At 36.1% G+C, this 21387-nt stretch overlaps 1 protein-coding gene across 38 annotated transcripts in view; it reads left to right on the top strand.

Annotated features, from left to right (window-relative positions):
• Window positions 1–21387, top strand: part of RBFOX1 (RNA binding fox-1 homolog 1) — a 1074031-nt gene that overhangs the window by 895554 nt on the left and 157090 nt on the right. Inside the window, exon 1 of one of the 38 annotated variants that reach the window (XM_051631844.1) lies at window positions 15759–15762. The exons of the other annotated variants lie outside the window; for them this stretch is intronic. The gene's annotated coding sequence lies outside the window, so the exon portion shown is untranslated. Of the gene's footprint in view, window positions 1–15758; window positions 15763–21387 lie in introns of those variants that run through there. 38 annotated transcript variants of the gene reach the window in all.

The raw sequence follows: 21387 nt of genomic DNA, 5'->3' as shown, positions 1-21387 counted from the left end.
TCAGTGAGTCCAAATCCGAAACGTGTATCCTCAATTTATTTAAGAAAGATATATATGTCATATATCTGTCTTCAAACATGCATCTGAAATATTTTGTTAACTTAAGGTACTCTTTTTCCTGTCAGCCTTTAAAATATATATACTCTAAAGAAACTAGTATTACCATAATCTCAGTATTCAGAGCATCCTGGTACTGTTTTAATAATATTCCACGTATAGTCTTTCTACATGGAACACACATTGTCATTCTTCATTTCCAGTTGCTCTTTAATAGGAATTCTTACCTTATTGCTCAAGGACCTGTTTCATTCCTGGAAGGTAGTTTAAATGCTGTTATAAAGGTACTGTTTCCAGTTCAAGTTTGAGATGCATAGAAAACCTGGGAGCAGTGCTTTCATGTTTAGTTTATTTATTTTTATTGCTCGTGAGATTATCAGTGCATCAGCAGAAGGAACTGTTGATTGATTCCTGAGCCCTAATTTTTTTTTTTAATTTCTTTTCCCTCTATTACTGTTAGTGATAACCAAGTTTAGATAGGCATGAACACTGTGACATACAGTGCAACAAACCCACTGAAATGATCCTAGCTTTTGATTCTTAGAAAACTATTGATGATAATACAGATTATTTTTAAGGGTATGTTTTACTTTTGATTTTATAATAAAAGTGATCCTCAGTACTGCTGAAACAGACTTAAACCTTAAAACAATGAATGCATTTGTGAGGCCAGTCTTATTCTGACATTTGCATATGCTCTGTCTTCATCTGCTCTCGGTGAGCAATAGCCTGATGTGCCTGTATGCCTTGTATTGACAAAGAGCTACTCTTATAGTAACTTTGGGAACTGTCTTATGCTATTCTTGGTTGTTTGTTTGTTTTTTCACTATGGCTAAATATTAATTTTGTTTTTTTGATGCTAAGAACTCAGGTTATGTAAAACGATAGAAGGAAATGTAACTTTTAATCAGGCAATTGAGCTAACCTCAGGCTCAGACTGCAAAGGCAGAATAAAACTTTGTAATCTCTAAAATGGTATAATTTGTTAGGCATGTTGATTTTTAGTCCCCAACAATTACAGATCTGTCAGGTGTTATGAAGCTAGTGCCTATAGTCTTTATTTAATGTTATAATCTAGTGCAGGTTTAAGATGCAGAAAAAAAAATTCAGACAGTACCAATAAAACTGTCTCAAATTAAATAAGTTGTTTTCTTTTTTTTTTTTTTTTAATTTAAAGTAAAAGTAACTGGGAATAAAATAATTGTCAATGAATAAATGTGTAACAACTGCTTGAAAATATGTGATGAGTAGAATGGAACACTATTGCAATCGTACAGATAATTTTTTCACATTGGAACTGACAGATTTGGTCGTAATACTGCCTCCAAACCATGCAAGTCTTAATTTATCTCAGTTCACAGTCCCAGTGTTGACAGGCATGTATCGTCATCTCAGTAATCTGAAGAATGTACAGGATTGGTGACCGCAAATTATTTTTTTCAGCCTTAATTTGTTTTATTATCTATCTATCTGTCTGTAGGTCGGTACTTTGATGTGTCCACACTTCTAAAGATTACTGTTAGTAATTCCTAAAGCTCTTAGAGAAGTGATTAGAGAGTCATGATTGCTCACAAATTGAGTCTTTTTTCTGCTTGCCACTGATCCTGTGATAGTCTCCCCACTTAATCCTCACTAGCAATTTGCCTATAGTTGCAGCTAACAGGAGGTGATTAGAGGGGAGTTGCCCGCTGCCTTTTTACTTCTGCTGTGCTGGCGTGTTAGACAGAGGCTAGTGAATCAAAGCAGTTTTCCTATTAACTCAACACCTCCTAATGCATTAGAGCCACTTTTATCTAATAACAGTGTTCAGCTTCTAGCGCTATTTTAATGTTATTTGCTATTCCTTTTAAAACATCACAATGAAAGTTTGTAAAATTAGAGAATAAAACCCGTAAAGCAGAATACCCAAGGATGAAAGCAAAATAATGAAACTAACAGGTCGCAGCTTTTATCAGCACATAAGTGTATCCTCGGTTAAAAGTACAGAGAATTTTCTGCGTGCATCAACAGGTACTTGTTCTAAACATTACTTGATTTGCAATCGTGGTGACAGGATGTATTATTTTTGAAGTGAGAGCAGCACCAATGAAAGGGTGATAATGAAGAGCTAACTTTTCCAAGTATTAGTTGCAATTAAGACTAATATGAAGAGCCTGAATGAAAATTTCTAAGTACTTTTAAATTTGTCCCACCTGTAAAACATGTCAAGGATTACTTGGCATTTATTATTTTATTGGTATGGCACAGAATCTTGCTTTTGACTTTACTACTTTTTGGACAAAGAAATTGAAGGGGTAGATCTGAAAGACCTCTGTAATGACATACAACCTGAGAAGTGCCCGACAGCAAGCTGACTTGAGTTTCTTTTTAGAGGTCAGTGAATAAATGTCCTTTTAAGATTCATGCTTGCATCAAACGCAGTGCATGAATGTCATGTTTTAAACACAATTTCTTGGCTTTACAGAGTCTGCCACTGGGCTACGTGCTAAGTGTCTGTTTGTGTTACAGGGCCTGTCACTAAGGTTACTGCCCACGATAAAATAGCTAGTTCGAGTGCAAAAATACAAAGGTGGCAGTTAACAAGGTAAAGGTTGCCTGAGATGCAAGGAACAAAGGAGGAGGCATCTCAAGCTATTTCACAGTTTGCCTAACAATCTCTGTTTCTCATTTCAACTTATCTCCTTTCTTTTCTTGAGGTCCATTTTGCTGATGATAAAGATTATTTCCGGAACACTTTAGTGAATATATTTCAATTTATGTTCTTAAGAGTGGTTGGATCATTAGGTAATCCAAGATGTAACTGAATTCTGTTATGGAACCTGTTTTTCAGGAAATGTTTTGATCAAGAACTCTTCATCCTGCACAGTCCTCACATTTTGTCTTCAATTATATATTGCGTTTCTCTTTTTTAATGTGGCTGCAAAAATGTATCCCATAAATTTGCATAAGGAAGGCAAGTCATAATACCCATAATTTGTCTTCTTTTTTTAGAAATGGAAGGCAGATTGAGATACTGTTTTCTGTTCTGTATTTTTTGTTCTGTAGGTGGCTAATACTAAACATTAAAAAAGACATAAATTCTGTTATACAGAAACTGCTGAGCTTCTGATAATATAAAACCATAAGCAAAAAAGTCTTTCAGAACTATTTTCAGATTGGTTTTCGTGCTTTTTGAAGGTACTAGATGCAGAACCGTAGAAAATTTATGTAGTCTCCACACAAGACACATTGCTTTGAACTACTGCCTGACAGGGCATCTGTCTTCCAGACCTGTAGGACTGCTTAATATCCAGGACTTTAAGGTCTGTTTTGTTTATTTAAGTAATAAGCATGCCTAGGTTATAGGGTGCAATACTTCCAATTCATTTCTTTAAGGGCACTGAATAACAGTTTTTGCTTTCTTTTTTTCTGTGATTTTTCTGGAGTGTTGCTGAAATAACTGGAATTGTAAATTTCCACAGTTATGCAGGCAAAAATAATTTTTAGTCATGTGACAACTGTTTTTAATTGGTGATTGCAGCCCAGAAGTGTACAGTCTGTATCGGTAGTGTAAGTGTACAAAATCACTGCCCTGAAGGAACAGGACTGTTAGTGACTTTAGTTAAGGTGAAAAGAATCATGTGACATGGTTGAAATCTGAATGGGTTCAGCCTTCATTATATTAACAGCTTGCTGTTCTTTACCCAGAGATTAATTGTAAAATTGGACATTGCAGGATTCTGTTCTTTCATCCTCAAAGTCTCTCATGCCCTACCTAGTTTAATGTATTACAGCATTTCTCCTGGGGTGTGCTGTGGTATCCCATGCTTGGGTTGGGGCTAGAAGTGATTTCCAGTGCCAAGTAAATGCTCTGGATGGGTTGTGAGTCTATGTCAGGATAAAAACTCTCTGCACTCCTTCTCCTCTCCCACTGTCTCTGACAGGAAAGTCCAGGTGCATCAAGCAGAAAGAACAAGGACTGCAATGTTCTTCAGAATGCACCTTCCCTTCAGTGTGTCTGGAAGCACAGTCAATCACAGATGAAGCACAGCTCTGTTTATGGTTGCAGACTTACACAGGTTCCTGAGAAGTACAGTATTGGTCTGCAGTTCCTTTTAGTGAATCATCTCCTAGCACGTTTATGTTTTGGTTCCTTCCAAGTGCAGTTACTTGCTTCACAGTGACTGCTTGAATACCGTTGTATGTCCTGTTTGCTTAGCCTGTGATTTTTACAATGAAAATGTGAAAATTAGTAAGGGGTTGGAGGAAGCCTGCTTTGATAATATTCACGGGAGAAAATCCAGGTTGATTTCTAGAAGTGAAATCTAATTGTGTTCTCCTGAAGTATCGTGAGTAGTACAGACATGGAACATCAAACAGTGACCTTTAGTGTTACTTGTGCTTCTGTTTCCTTTAATGGTCAGGCTTTAGTGTACCTGATTCGACTTGGTTTTCAGGTATTTTTAGAGTCTCATTTCTGATAAAAGGCTTTTAAAAATAACTGTGCAATGAACAGTTCTGTTACTGAGGCCCAGAGTGTACTTCCCCAAAGTCAGATGTGAAATGTTAATTTTGCCACAATTTTAGGGGTGGGGAGGGGGAGCAGGCTGCAATGACTCCATAAATGCTAGGACTCTGAGTAACTAAGGCTGGTATTTGGACTGATATTGCAGTATTTTTATAATCGGCTTCCAGAGAAATAGCACTTGTTTGAACCTGTATCGAAAATTACAGGAAACTAAAGCATGTCTAGCACCTTTTCTCTCTGTAGCCTAAGGAGGACAATCAGCAAAAGGCTGATAGAATCTTCTTTTGTACCTGCCATTCCTCTCTTGTGTAGCAGGCTGATTCTATTGGAATGGAAAAATATGGCTCCATACCTCACCCACCTCCCAAGGGAAGTAAGGTAACACTCCAAATGAATAAGAAGTCCTGCCCTTCCTTGTACCTGTGCAGCTATTCACTGAACCAAATCATGAGACTCATCTGGGTGATGCTAATCAGTTTGCTCTGGGTTAATTTAACCCAAGTCAAATTCCTGCCCCTGTTCACCCATGTTCATGCACAGGTTTGGGTCAGTACATGTGAGAAGGCACTGCAGATGTCACTGTGGGCCATTAAAAGCTGCAAGACTGGCACCACCTTTTGGAAAGAGTTCCTTCTGCTAGGTTATCACTGAACTGTGGCATTACTAGAGAAAGGAAAGAAGACAACAGTGTGTAAGTAATTGGGTAGTTTTGGAAATGCTTTCATGTTTCCTGTGATCATATGAAATATTTCAACATCCATCCTGTTCTAGCATATATATCCAAATCAGGACTGCTTAGAACTGCATTTGGAACTTCATGTGTCCTGGGACATTTCAAGTCCTTTCTCACTTAAATGGCAAATGTGATGTCTTAGGGCTGTGGCTGATGCTACGGAAATGTAGTCTCAACCTTGAAGCTTTCTAACCCAGCTGGTAGCATATGAGTTATTTATAGGGCAATCAATTGTAGCTTTGTTAAAATGTCTGAGGTTTTGGGGTTGGTTTTGTTTTTTTTTTCAATAGCACTAAACGTTTACATAATTTAAATAAGCTGGGATGCAGAATTTGGTACAGTATTCAGTTCTTCTTGTTCCTGGAATTATCTGTGGTTTGTTTTACTGAAGTTGATATACATAAATGCCAAACTAAAACCCTATATAAGCAAGCAACATTGACAGTCTAAGGCAGAAGTTATTCTGGTGACTGATTTACTCTAAAATGGTATTAATTTTTATGAGAAACTTCTGGAAAGTGTCAAGGATATTTTTCTTATTTAATTTTAGGGTATAGTTTAAAAACTCTAGAAAATGGGATATTAAAGTGGGAGGTACTCACATGTGAAAATGCTTACTGTCTTTAATACCTTGAAAAAGTTACTTGGTTTCAGTGATTCTAATATTACATATGCTTCTTTATATAGTTCAGCAAAATATAAGCATTTTTGGTTTGCTCCCTCTAACATCAGTTTTGTTGATTTCCTGAGGAACTTTCCTGGTTACTATTTAGGTTGTGGAAAATTGCAGAGATTTGGCAGTGTGGAAGTTGTGGGCAAAGATGATTCTTCAGACTTGTTCTTTGAAGGCTTCCTAAAGATGGCAAGAATTCAGGGGTTTAATTAGGACATTGAGCTGCAAGACAGAGTTTTTGCTTTTTGATGGGCTAAATAGAAGTATCTTGAATAGTCAGTCATGGTTTTAATGTTCTATTCCTGAATATTTTTTCACTAGACCTGCATGGCAAACAATGTGATGTATTTTATACGTGCTGCAAATGGACAATACAGTGAGGATGTGCAGTTCAGAGGAAAAAAAAAAAACAAACAAACTTGTATTGGATCTACACAGTGCATTAGGAAGAGGCTCCTGGCCTCTGAGAGCAAGTATGATCTCAAAACCAAACCAAAATAGTCCATCTAAAGTATTCCTGATACGCTGCCTGGCTGACAATCAGTCTAGAAGAGAGGTAATCTCAGGAGATTGTGGGAAACACCCACAGGAGATTATAAACCTCAGGAGGGAGTGTATCTCAATTATAAGCTCAAGATCACTTACTCCATTACTGTGACAATATATACTGTAACTTGTATTAAAAATATTTGCACCATCAGCTGACTTATTGTTCTAGAAAATCTAAAACCAGCATCCACTTCAGAAACATAACAAGAAGAGCTCTCTGCTCCTGGCTGCTTGGCTGCATTATTTTCTTCAGGCTCACTTCTAACATTGCCGAACTCAAAACCAGCAAGGGTTACTAAATGCACAGAACACATGTTCGTCTTGGGGTGTCTGTGTGTTAAACAGCATAGGAGGCTAGAAAGTTGTTTTTTTGAGGAGTATCATATAGTTTTGCTTTCTTTCCAGATTCTTCACCAGTTTTATACTCAAAGTATAGTTATGGACAAAAAGAATAAGGAACTTGCACAGAAAGCAAGTAATTTAATACTAATGTAATGGAAATTAATAGTACAGTTTTCATTTTTACAGAAAGAAAAAGGAAACAAACTTTTACAGACCAAGTAGTTAAAAAGAATTAAAATTGTTGCCCTAGGAATTTATGCCCTCCGTTTTAGCAAACGGGCACATACAAGGGTTTTTTGGTAATGCCTAACAGGATTGTGTCAACAAGTCTAGACTTTTCAGAGAAATGAGCTTGGAGACATTATCACAGAAGTAGGCAAAAATGTGCTAGTGCTACCTCTTTATTCATAGAGACATCAGGGGTCATGCTGTAAATATCTTATGCAAGTCTGTTCTGGCTAGTATCCTGTTACATGCAAAATAAATGATATGTTATAGTGGCTTAGTTTGACCAGTCACCGTATTGAAAGTGACATGTACATCTTATTGTAAGCATAATATATCCAGTATAGAATCTTATTATTTGCCTTTTTCTTCTGCTTTGACTCCCATAATAAACCACACCAGCTTTAAGTCCTTTAATGTCTTTGTATTTCTCATCAAGATATTAAGGTAGATTTTTTTCTGCACAACAATAGGAAGGTAGCAACGTTTAGAGTTGGCTGTTACATAGGGTCATAGCAGAAATAACATGTATTTTCACATACCTTATTTATATTTCATCATAACTACTTTTTCTGGGGTCAGCTTTGACAGTAAATGAAAAGGTGTCTGTTAAAGGGAAGGATTATTTAGTAATGTATTGAAATTGGAAGGACATCTGTGACATGTTCTGTGCCTCTTCTGCCTTGCTTTCTGTTGTCCACAGCATTGGGGTAACAGCTAGATTTCCACTAAACAGCAAGAAAAGCCTGTGAGTTGATGCAAAGCAAAATGGTTTTCTCTCAATGATATAGCATGATAAGTAAATACTAAAAGTAGCAAACAGTTGGCTGTCTGATTTGTCAAAGGGTGTGTTTAATTTGCTCTGTGCGTGAGCGTATCCAAGTTCATGGACATGGAAAGCACCTCACCATAAAACTACCCAGAATTTTAATTATCTTACTCTGTTAGGTTAAATTACTAAACAGCTTCTTCAAAGATGCTGTTCTATGTTTGAATAAACACAATATGCAAAAATGTGAAAATTGCTCCTAGTATGATACCCAAGTGGGATATGGTGGCTTTGTGGTGTCATATTTTGGGAAATTATTTAAAGACTCACAAAAGGACACTGTCACTCTGTTATTAATGTTAAAAATTGTTGATGCTCTGTGCAGTGTGTTTTTCTAATTAGAAGAAAGCTGTAGAGTACCATTTCCATAATCAACATGGGAACAGAAACTCAGCAAAATTTCATGTATTTGCAGTGAAACTGCTCCTCAGCAACATAAAAATGGCTTTTATAACATAAAGGCTGTAATTAGAATAAGTCAAATCAGTTGGAAACGATTAAAGCCAGAACAGGCTAAGCTGCCTTCTAAATATTTGTCTGGAGATTAGCCCTACTCTTACAGCCCCTGAGAAGCATCTTTGATTTACTTATAATGCTTGACATGGCAAAGATAATCCTGCAGAAGGCAAATGAACACAAATTTAGATGTGCTGTTAGGCTCTCTTTGTTGATTTGACAGGAGGCAGCATATTGGAAGTGATGTTGGAGAAATGAGTATAGGGTCACATTAGACAAATTGTTTAACCCCCTCCCCCCTCCCAATCATCAATTTAAATTCTTTTAAAAATGTACTCATTCTTTGAAGCTTTTAGGATGCACTTTAGAAGTCCATGTGGAATAATTTTCTGCATGTCTATGCGACAGTTGATGTGAGTCTCATTGTATTTAAAATTATAGTCCCGAGATGGAACTTTCTGCTTGTTGCTTGTCTGACATCAGCTATTAAAATACAAGTAAAGCTTGGCAGGTATAAATTTGAAGAAGAAAAGAGACTATGTAAGGAGATCAGAATTGTTCATATTAATCAGCTAGTTGTGGAAGAATGGCAATGCACTCTGTAGACGAGTTCTGTGGGAAGAACAAACAAACAAACCAGGCACTGGGTAGCCAGTGACTTACTGACACCCCTCTACTGCACTTTTGATAGCCAGAAAGGTTAATAGGTGTAGAACTAATGTGGCTCATAGAGTGTAAACATGGACTGGCCATTGCATTAGCTTGTCGATTTAATGACATCATCAGAAGGTAACTATGAACCTTGAGAAGGTAATTTATGTAATTTATGAAAGCCAGACTGTATTTTAGGATGATGAACCTCTACGTTATTGTTAACCCTTGACTGCCACATGGTATACTGGTACAGAATGGTGAAAAATTGTTAAGTTTGTAAAGTGGAGTTACTTGAAATGATTTTAAAACCTTAGTTTCTTGGTGTAGAGCAGATTCGTACTTTGTGTAGTTTTCCTTTCATTTATAATCTCTGCAACATCCCAAACTTTTTGTTTAGCTGGTGAAAATATAATCAGTCTAATGTATTCTCTTACTGAATTTTAAACAAGACCATTAAAACTCCTTTAACGCACTAAAGTAAGCTTCAGAGAGGGTTTCCATTTCATCTTTATTGAACTGAGGCTGTAGCACTCTTTCCCTTTGCACCACAGTGAGAGGCTGTCAATAATTCAATAGGCATGGCCTTGATGGGCCAAGGCCTAACTTAGACTTTAAACAGAGCCAAGCAGCTTGTCAAAGTGTGATGTGCTGTCAATGCCTGACTGATCTATACTGCATGAATTCTCCCTTAGCTCTTGATGTATCCCTGGGAATAAAAAGAAAGTAATTTTAGAAGTAGACTTAGTGTGAAGCACCTGTTTGTTTTGAATTTTTAAAAAGGGAAAGTTGTCTGAGTAATGAAGCTCAATGAAGTAATTGAATTTTTGTTTAGAGGACCCACACTAAATTCCTGTCTAATAGCAGGGATGTGTTTCCAGCATTTTCAGGAAAGGAAGTCACAGTGTTGGAAAAGATGTTAATGCCTTAGAACAAATTCACTTGGAGCAATACTTAATAACTAATGACAAGTAACTTTGCTTAATCCAAATTACCTATTTACATCTTCCACTTGTATTGATATTGTACTATTGACAGTCAGTATTGCAGTAATAAAACTTTTTCACAGCTATTTGTTTTCAAGGTTTTTCCCACATGCAGTACCTGGTATATGTGGTGTGTTGTTTTCCTTTCTAAATGCTTTACATTGAATTTGCTTATATTTTATAGTTTACTTAGAAGCTGAAAAATTACTTGCTTTTCTGAGAAAATTGTTTAGAGAACAGTGAGATGATGTGGTAACTAGTTATATACTAGTTCTCTTACACTTAATACATAAATGTAAGAGCAGAATTATATCTAAGGTGCCTTTGAAAAGGTATAAGAAAGCTTAAACATGACTTCACAATATTTGTCTAAAACCCAAAATTTAGTGTTATGTGTACTTAGTTTTATTTTAAAGTCTTTGAATGTTAGTCCTTGTGTTGCTCAGCTTCTCCTATGATAAGTTTTATTGGAATTTAAAAGATAAAACTAACATTACTATTCTCCCTTTAAATGCATTTGTTTTGTAATTGTTTTCTTTACAAAACCATGTTTTATGAAGTTTCTGTATCTTCAGAAAGTTTCATGAGACTCACAGGTTCTCAACCATCAGGTAATTTTGAATAGAGACACAAGAGACTAATGGAAAAATAAATGAAGTTCTCTTCGTGTTTTAGAAGTGCTGAAACCTTGTGCTAGTGGGTTTGATAGTCACGGGTTTTTTACAGCTAGTTGTACAGTTTCATTTTAAGTAGCTTATTCCAAAAGTTGTCATTTTTTCAGAAAACTTGAATTTCAGTATTTGATCAGTGTTTATGATACTGCAGCTTTTATCCTTCACACGGGGAAGCAGAGGAAACACAGTGTAAAACATGGCTGATCATGTTTCTCAACTAAGACTTTATTTTAGTGGTGTGGCTGCCTCATACTCCAGAATGTAAACTAATTGAAGCCCCCACTGAAGACTGAATGGAGAGACAGATTTTTACTAAAAACAAAACAATTGAAAAAGGTACTGGTTTGGGTTGTCTGTTTGTTTTGTTTTTATTTTATTTTGTTTGATTTTTTTCATATTTGTTAAGTTGCTCCTTAAGCTGGCCATTAAATAGTCTCACTCTGTGCCAAGTAAGACTGATCTGCTTAACCTGCAGCTGAGAATTGTGTGTTGGATTGTTGATTTGTGCTGGAGTTTGTGTTGATGCCAGAGTAATGTTGTATATTGAGCAATTAGGCAAAGATATTTGTGTGAAACAAACTTCACACCCCATCAATTTACCTGTGTTGCTTGAGGTACACAGTGCTCACTGCACTTGAAAATGTGATAGAGTAACTATATTGGTTCAACACTTCTCATGACAATGATCTTTGTTAAAAAAAATGTGTGTGACAGACTTCAAACTCTTTCAGTCTCACAGCTCATGACTAAAATTCATGATTTGGCCAGTGATCTTCCAAATAATTAATTCTTCCAGGTTAAGTATGTACTTTTGACGCTCTGAGTGCATATTTGTGCTGAAGTAAAGAAAGGAAATTAATAGATTGACTTGGAGAAATGCTGCAGGCCTTGATGCTGTGCTGCCTTGAGGGATGATGGGCTGAAGGCTGTGGCTGAGATGGTTGTTCACCATCATAACGTGAGCAGAGAAGGAACTTGACAAGAATAACAATGTATCCTGTGTGTAGTGCAGTGTATGAAGTGCAAGCAAGGTGAAAATACATAAAACTGAATATTAACATGCTTGCAAAAAGATGTTTAAAGACATTCCTGCGAGATTGGAGTGAGATGAGAGACTTCTTCATTCTGACAGTTGTTTACATTCTTGACTTCACTGCTTAAGTAGAATTTGGTTGGTTTTCAACAGATGATCTGTAGAAGGATTAGAACACACTTCTTGTCCAGATCTTTCTCTGCTACCCCAGATTCCTCAGATGTATAATACATGCTTTGGGCATGTATCTATATCTGAATAGCTGTGCCCTGCGTGTGACAGTAATGTTTGTTAGAATTAAGCTGTTGTAAGAGCAGTTTTAGTAACTGACTTTGGAGAAGGTGTGCTTGTGAGGCTCTCCTCCTACCCCTTACACAAATTTGCAAACGGATACTGGTGCAGCACTCACTAGCTTTTGTCAGCAGAGGCCTAGGGGTGGAAACCCACTTTTGTGAACCTTGATATTCTCTTTGTTGTGCGACAGAAGTAAGGAAACTTTTGCAATCACCCCAGGATATTTTGATCACAAAGAAAGTATTAGCAAGGTTTCCCAGCTCGTGCTGATGGCAAAAGTAAGGATCGTTTCTCTTAGGGACTTGAGCAAATGATAGAAAAGGTGAAAACATACAAGAAAAAGCTACTTTATTTAACCAGTATTTTTTATTTTATTCTGGAGTGTTTAATCTCAGGTGCCAAAAAAACCAAATTAAATGCCAAAAGCACTCCTACCTGAGTGAGTTCTCAGGCATCTGTATCTAGTAGCCTTAATTCTGCACATCTTGATTTCTCTTTGGATCTTAGCCCGTGTTTGGTCGTTGTTATGCATAGGTAACTTTTGCTAATGTAATCAGAAGAGAATCCACTAGGTTTTCTGATCCTGCCTTTCAGTATAGAACCATCAAAGCCTTACAAATGAACAGAGCTAGGTTAGCTTTGGTGTACAGAAGGAACTGCCTTTGTGGAGCCCTGGGTGTAGCATAAGTTTGGAAACAGCCTTGCTCATTGTACAAAATCATTAGAAGTGCTGTGTCTGGGAAACACAAGAAACTGGAATGGCTAGGTGAAAGTGAATAAAAATGAGGAGACTCGCAAACTGCTTTTGCTTGAGGGCTGGTTTTAATGAGCTTGTCCCTAATGAGTTGTCCCTGCAACTAGCTTCAGGCCTAAACAGATGAGGCAGGGGTTCTGCTAAATTTTTGATGGGATTTGCAGTGGTTTTATGAGAAAGCAAGCGGTAGAGAGTGCAAAGTTGTGTCATGAATCTTTTACGAGACTGGATTGTTGTCCATCTTGTCAATAGGGATTGTGAGACCTGATTGCTGATAGAAGACATGCCACATGCTGCTTGTACTGCCAAACTTAAATAAATAAGGTAGCATATATGTCAAGGGAAGATTTGGTTTGTCAGGAGCAGGGACTCAATGACCAATATATGGTGCTTTCTAAAAATAACTATAATACGTTACCGAGTTGATTACTGAATGAATGGTGGTGTTTGCAGCCAGGTGTAGCCGTGTACAGAAACAGACTGTGTGTGGGTGTGGGCTGTAAGGGTGACCATGTACCACTTGGTGTGTTGGTTCTAATGCAACGGTAGATGGAAAAACTCATTCATCATTTCATGCTTTTATGTTCCAAGGCTTGTATTTGTAGTTTCATTTTGGTTTAATTATATGGATTTCTGTTTGTTTTTTATTAGCAGTTTGTAAGCTCCAGAAGTAAAACAGAATTTTTATTGAGAGTCTCTCAATTTGAGAGATTGTTTTTGATGTTCCCAATACATGTCTCATCAATATGAAGAACTACTGATAAAAGTATTGCTTAGGTTTGGCTTACCCAACAAGATTTTCCTAGTGGCTTAGTTAGTTGCAAAAATGCCTGTCAGCAGCCTTTGCTGCATTTGGAAGTGTTCTTTTCCATATTTCCAGTTGCATTGCACACATGTTGATCATGTAACAGATGTAAATAGGCCTTGCTTTCTTAAGCTGCTTTTATAGAATTTCACATCAGCTTTTGACAGTCAGGCTACAGTGTGAAAGTTCATCTTGGATTAATATGTAGTTTACAAATTTTGTTTCCACTTTGTAAGTGTCATTTGGAAAGTGTAGGAAAAAAACAACTTCTTTGAAAATTGATATTTTTTTTATTACCTTCTGAAGTTGTTCCTCAGGGTTAGTTTGAATCCTTGTTTTATGTATTGTGTAAAATACAGGTACAGGTCCATGGTGGAGTGAAGATAAATCCATTTGTTTAAGTTCTATGAAGCTAAATTAACAAGTGCTGGTGGGAAATAAAAAATTAAATAATTAACTAAGATCTTATTTTAATATTATGTTACTCCATAAAGTTTAACAACATGAATATATTGCATTAAAATGTCATCATTTTCTTAAATGTACACAGCGGAAACACATTCATCAAAGAATTCAAAGATTATCATGTTCATATTTATTGATCTGTCTCCATAGTATTGAATAGATTGAAACACAAAGACACGATAAGTGAGGCCAAGTCTTAGGATGTCATGTTTCTGTTCTCTCAGGTCTTTATTTCTAAAACTGTTTTTCCTCTATTCATTTTATGTTCATCCTTCCTTTTTTTCCTCCTGCTGTTTGTTATTTTTCCCAAGCATATATTATTTTGGTTGCTTCTCTCTCCTAATCTAAGTCTCACTTCTTTTTCTAATATTTGATCTTCATAAGGTAAATAGAATGAGGAAAAGGTATGTTCACATGAGCAAAAACTGTACAGAGAATGGCTAAACTGGCTTGTTGGGAGTGGGGAGAACAGCAGAACTTGACACTTAAAAAATGAGTCAAAATACCTGTAAAGACTATGCATAACTAAAACAAGCTCTAATACATAAAGAGATTCATAAAGTGAACTCCTTACAAGGTATTTGATATGGCATCAAATAGAAATAGCAGGCCCACAAACAGAACCAGATGAAATTTCTTTCTAGTGTTATCAATATATGATTTTTTTTGTGTAATACCAGAGTACTCCAACAATTTTTTAAAAAAATCAAGATTCTAGTGAACGTAATTTTATAAAATATGTTTGAACAGTAGTAATATTTCATTTTGGTCTGCTTTCTGGGTTTTTAATACATGGTGTGTACCTTCTGCTGTCACCATCACATTTTAGAGCCTAAATCAAGACTTCCAGAAATAAGATTTTCAGATATCATAGGGCACATCATATCGCTTTAACAGTTTTTCCTCAGATATCCTGAATATGTCTCAAGTCTTTAACTTATTTTATCACAGCTCTTTCCTCATTGTTTCCTACTGCGTCTGCATTTGTTTTTCTTACAGCTAGAAATTAAACAAAAAAATTTATGTGGAATTTACTATGAATATGTAATACTATAAACAGGAACTTAATTTAGATTTGATGAAAACACTGTTTTATTCATTCAGATAGATAATATAACTTCTTTTACTGACGGGAAGATCTGACTCTCATTTTAAAACTTAGAATTTTCAGCTCTATCTCCAAATAAATGTTTTAAAAGCATTTTGGGAATAAATTTATTTAAAATTGTCTCTGGTTCAAAAGCAAAATGGCAGGGAGAGGTAGGTGCCATCACAGATGTATTTAAAGCTCTCTTCAGAGACAAAAGTAAATTCTTTTAGATTAAAGAAAAATCTAAAGTTGTTTTCTGCTGGTCTGGTAATTTCTGAAGAATACTAAAATAATGAGCTTCTATTGCTGATATTGATTAATGTAATTTTCTTAGTGTTTTCAAGTACTGCTATTAGTCCAAACAGTAAAGATCATAAGCTCAGGGGAAGGATGCAGTACATTACCTAGGGGAGAGCAGTGTCAACTGCTCTGAAGGACATAGAAGGTAACCAGACTTCAAGGGAAAAAGATTCTTTAGTCAAGTTAGACCTGCTTTTGGGGGGTTAATAAAAGAAGACAAATTAGTTTGTTCATGCTAGTTGTGTTGTTGCTTATTTTTATACGTGTGGCTTGGTATTCCAAATGTGATAGGTTCTGATTGTTTTCTGTGGTGTGTGCATTTGTGTGCTGGACAGAAAAGTTTCTATTCCCTTATTGGAATAGGTTCCTAAGTATTTGTTTTTCCTGAGAGATCTGTGGGGTTTGCTTTTGGGCAGATGTGTATCAGTTTTCATTCCAGAATCTGCAGTTTCATCAGGAAGAAAGTATGTGAAGCTGTTTTGAAGCTTTTGGCTCTGGTGAGATGAGGTGTACCTTATTTTTTCAGTATCCAAGAGGAATCTTCTTATCTTCCTTAATAGTTTTCATACAGCCAAATTTAGATACCAAAATAAATGGCCAAGTTTTCAGAAGAATCTATGATTAAGACCCCTATTCCTTTTAAAAAAGTTTATATTTCCGGAGCCTAAATAGAAAGTAGAAACTAAGCTGCTTTTTGAAACCTGACCTTTATTTTAAGACTGAATAAATTAGGATGGGTTTGCTTATTCCCAGCGAAGACAGAAATGAGGTTTACAAAATGAAGATGGTTTTCTTCAGTTGCTTGAGTTTTCTGTTTTGCTGTTCCTTTTGTGGCTCATGAGAAAATACTAGTCTTTGCCTTTTCTCATTCTGTCCTCAGATGGGGTTGTCATCAAGACAGCAGGAGAAATTACTGCTTTACATGAACTTGTAGTCTTCTTAGTACGTGCTGTAATTAATTTTAACAATAAAGAAATACGTGGGTTTGTAAATTACCGTATTGTATTTGATTTTGAGGTGCAATATGAGGCAATCATTTTTCCACTCTAAACACTAAATAGGTTAATTTTGATGAACTTTCTTTTCAATCAGCAGATGAAACAAACTGATGTTAAGTTGGGAACTGGAAAAACTACAGTAAGTTCCTTCCTTTTCTCCCTCACTGCAGTAAGTCTATACCCTTTGGCCTTTCAGGTACACAACAAGACTTTCTCTGTTCTCCTGATCAGGATAGAGTTGAGGAAAGGGTAGAGCAGATACTTTCTTGGAAACACATGAAATTATTCTGTATGACTTATACATACGCTGTATGTACATTTTAAAGGTATTTTTTAATATGCTTATCCTTATTTCTTGTATTTTCCCCTCAATTTTAGTATCTCTGAAATACTGAATGCCTAGAGGATTTTCCAAAAAACTCCTAGTTTATTAAATAAATATATATGAGCACACAGATGACTGTGCTTGTATGTTAGGTTGTTAATACAAGTTCTAGCTTGTATTATATTTAAGGCATTATAAGTTTGGTGAATTTGCAAAAGATTTATTTCACATGTAAAGATTTTTGTGCTATAGTTTTCCTTTGTATGTTGAAAATGGCACATGGCAAACTCTTGGGCTGACAACATAGGTATATTTTTTGTCTATCAAGTAGGTTGGCCCAGAACGGGGTTTTTCTCCTTCTCCACACCAGTTTAGTTTATTATTCTCACAGGATCTCTTCAGTTAATTTTTTTGTGATGTGCTCAGTTGCTGGCATATCTACTCAGTGAAACGCACAGAGCAACTGGAGATTTGTATCTATTTTTAGATGTGTGAGGGTATGGATAGTGGTCATCAGCTTCCTTCAGAAATATCAAAGCTGATTGATTGACTTGTTATTCTGAGGGAAGCAAGAATATAGCTTGAGTAATGGATCTGTATTTCTCTTGGTGACTGCTGTTTCCATCATTATTGCTTGGCAAGTGTCTGGTTTATGAGACATCACGAGATATTAGTAAATATGAGTGTTGTGACACTGATTATGAAATTAGGTTTATTAACTGTATTAGCTAATTCCCCTTTCTTCTTTAGAACAGGCTCACTGAGCAGTACAGTGTGAGCAGGCTATATACTCATCTCAGCCATACATGGGCTGTACCAAATACTTACGTTTCAGCTGAGACCACTGGCCAGACCTCCTCCTCGCCTCCCAATTCCCTAATCTAATCTAACTCTGTGGGGTTTATGGGGGTTCATTTAAGCAGCAGAAGCTGTGCTATAATTGTTACATGTGCCAGCAGCGATTTGCACCATCTGGGTATGAAAAAAAGGGGCTAGTACTACCACGGAGAAAGATCTTTATTCTATTACTAAGCCAATGTAATTCAAGAGCGGCTGCAGAGCAATTGGAAACTGAGAAATGGGCAGCTACGTAGTTATAGTGAAATGTCAAAGTATAATGAAACAAGGGAAATGTACTGCTTCATGATATGAGCCAAGTTACAAGCAGGTGGCAGCAGTAAATATGTATATAAATAACAATATGGATGAAATGTCAAGGTTTCCAGCTGGCTTTGTAAAGACATTTCAGGAATATTATACTTAGAGTAGCAGTGTATTTTGACAATTGAATACAAATATGTATCACTTCAAAATGCATATATTTACATTAAGAGCTTAGGTGTACTCAGGTTTTATCACACTTAAAATTTAGCTTCTGGCCCCAAACTTTAGTTAAAACAGCCTGATAGTTTGTGAAACTTCAAACATACTGTGTGTTTTATGGCAGATTTGCTTCCATCTGACACCTTGTTATTCCACATAATGAAACCCGCAGTGTTTCTACTGGTACATTTTTGAAAATGAACGTAGACTAAGATAACTTGTGTATAATATTACACAGCTGTGTGGAGACCTGTTTCCATGCCAAGCCTGTAAACTTAGGTACAATGCAAAATACAGTCAGGGTGTTTGTTGGTTATGACAGAGGATCATGCAGTCAGACCTTTCAAACTGGAGAGCAAAACATTTTCAGTACGCTCTTCAGGACATTTCAGTCTCAAGGCTGAAGTTCTAGCTGCCACTATCAGTTCAATGACATTATTGGCTTTGAAGAAAGACATTCTCTATGATCAACATTATAAAAGTTTCACAACAGGGAGCATCAGAGAAAAAAGAAGATAAAGCATTTAAAAATAGATTTATTATTTTTTCCCCCTGTATTTGACGTGTGGCAGTTCATACCACCTTTTCTCAGAGAGTTCTCATGGAGTCAAATGCAGGAGGAGAAAGAGCTCTGACATACAGTTCAAAAACTTTCAATTCAAGTATTCATAATTAAGTTGCAAGCAGCCAGGAAGTCACAAAGTGATTAGAAAAGTAGATAATAATGAAAAACAACTCTTAACAAAGCCTCTAAAGTCAAATGCATTAACAGTTGTTAAACAAAGCTTGCATTTTATTTGCTGAGTAGAGCCTTTAGAGAGCAGCACTAGCATTGCCTTTGGCTCTGTTCTGTGTCCTGAAGATCAAGAAACTTGTTATGTTTACATTCCAGCATTTTGTAAGCATGAGATGAACACAAGTTAATATGTTTTCAACATACTGATATTGTAGGGATAAATTAAACTTAGGCTGAGAACTAGGACATTATGCTCCAACTCTATTAGTATTTTTCAGTCCAGATACTTCTGAAAGTCTGATAATGAAATTATGAGATTACCAATTACTAGAGATTACCAATTTGCTAACAGCATTAATACAGTAGTTGCTGATGGGTTACAGACAGTGACTGCCAACATCAATTTAATACAGGTTACAGAGTTTTTGTAACTAAAGCAAATCACCTTATGATGCAAGTGCTTCAGAAATGTCTCAGTAAATGTGTGGAATCTATAGTAGTATGTGCTGCAGAAAATAAGCTGAAACTTTGATTTACTGTTTTGTTTATTCTTCAAGACAGTGATCAAAGTGTGTCAGGTTGGACAGGGCTCTGAGCAACCTGGTCTAGTGAAAGATGTCCCTGCCCATTGCAGGGGAAGTGGAACTAGATGATCCTTAAGGTCCCTTCCAACCCAAACTATTGTGTGAGTCCATGATTCTATAGTCACTTAAGCACATCTGTTACATTGATGTATCACTAGTTTTATGGACCTGGATTAATTCCAGAGTAAACACTGAGCACTCTGCTGAAGAGCTGTAAACATAGATACAAGTCATTCATCTGCAAATCCCCAAGCATGATTTGCCAATGGACTGAGTGCCTCAAATATTTTATCCTCTTTGATGCAGCAAGATGCTAATACTCTCCATGCTGTAATACTGACATTGATTGGGGGGGAGAAGTAGTAAGGTGTTTTTTTTATTACTTATAATTACATTTGCTTGCCTTTAATATGGAAATACTATCAATCCTAAAGTTATGCTACAAATTTAAGAAGTGTGAATTTGATAAAAGTGAAATCTGCAGTGTTCCAAAAAGAAAGTTATGCAATATACAGGTTCCCAACAAGGTGTATATGTGTCTTCTAAAATTAACTACCATACCAGTTTGGGTATTTTGAACTAGACAAGACTACAACCTTGCACCCAAGCAATGAAAAATTCAGAAATATTTTCAATTCACTGTCCGAATTTGGAATCTGAATCTTCTTAGTGTAAGGTACAATAATACTTGGGGATCTTTTTTAGGAAAATTTGAATCATTGTCTTAAGTGCAGTTGCCTTACATTATTTGTCATAGCTGTAGGTCATGAAATATTAAAGGAATTGTGATTTTTAAGAGCGAATTTATTTATGAGATTCTGTAATTTTGATATCAGTGATCATTATTTTTAATTGTCCCAAATCTCATCCAGAGCTATGGTTTTTGTCTTGTATTCTGAGTAGGAAGAGTTAATTTATCTTTTCTGGAATTTTATCCCAGGTCCAGAAAACATCGAATTAGTCTTCGCAAATGGGAATTAACTGAATGGGCAGATTTTAGCCTAATTTTTAATTGGCATCTATTAATCAACTGGGAGTGTTATTACCCACTACAAGGTACAAAAGATGTGTTGTACATGATTCTGATACAATCTCTGTCTTTAGGTACTTAAATTTAGCTCTGTAGGCTTCTGATTGTCATACCTATGCATCATTTATGTGGGTAGTTAATATTATACTGGGACAAATGCAGAAATGAGGACTGGGCCTTGACAGATATGGTATTTAGGATCTAAATAATAGCTAATTAACATGGTTATATTTAGCTGATATGTACAATACTTTCTGCTTACTACTGCAAATTTCGTAGCACATTAGAACCTACGTCTGTCATCTTTCAGAGCTACCAGCTGATTACAGCTGCTAATATAAAATAACTGGATGGGAGATTTCTGAGTGCTGTGAATTTTTATCTGTTTATATGATACTTTTATAAGTATTGAATAAGATAGTAATATTTGGAATTCAGTTTAAATGAGTGCAACCTACAGATCAAAAGAAAAAATGCTGTCCTTAAAGGACAGGTTATTGTATTTTCCTAGCAAGTGATCAAAGCTTGCTTCATTGGAACAGTGGTTAGGCACTGCTGCAGCATGCCAATGCTTAGGTCTCTTTTCTGTGCCATTTTGCTGTATCCCCTACAAGGACAGTGAAGGTAGACAGCTGAAGGACCCCCTAGAAGAAAGGACAGCATGTGTGGCAGAATTCCCTGTGAGGTTCCATCACATTTGATTTAAACATTTCATATTCATATTGAGTATCTTTTATGCTGGTTTTATGCTGATTATACCTAGAGGCCATTAAATGTTATCAGGCACTTTATATTTGCAATTTTGAATGCAATGCATGGTATAAAATTCTTTTACAGGGATATGTTTGACATGGACCATGAACATATTAAAGTGAATGTACTTTTGTAAACTCATAGAGGTTGAGGGCATCTTTTTTTATTATTTCTCTTTTAACTGTCAACTGCTGGATGTAAGTTGGTTCTGAGGT

The sequence above is a fragment of the Apus apus genome, chromosome 14 (assembly GCF_020740795.1).
Source record: "Apus apus isolate bApuApu2 chromosome 14, bApuApu2.pri.cur, whole genome shotgun sequence".
Classification (NCBI taxonomy): domain Eukaryota; kingdom Metazoa; phylum Chordata; class Aves; order Apodiformes; family Apodidae; genus Apus; species Apus apus.
Note: the sequence above shows the minus strand (reverse complement) of the source record. Positions and strands in the feature narration are given on the sequence as shown.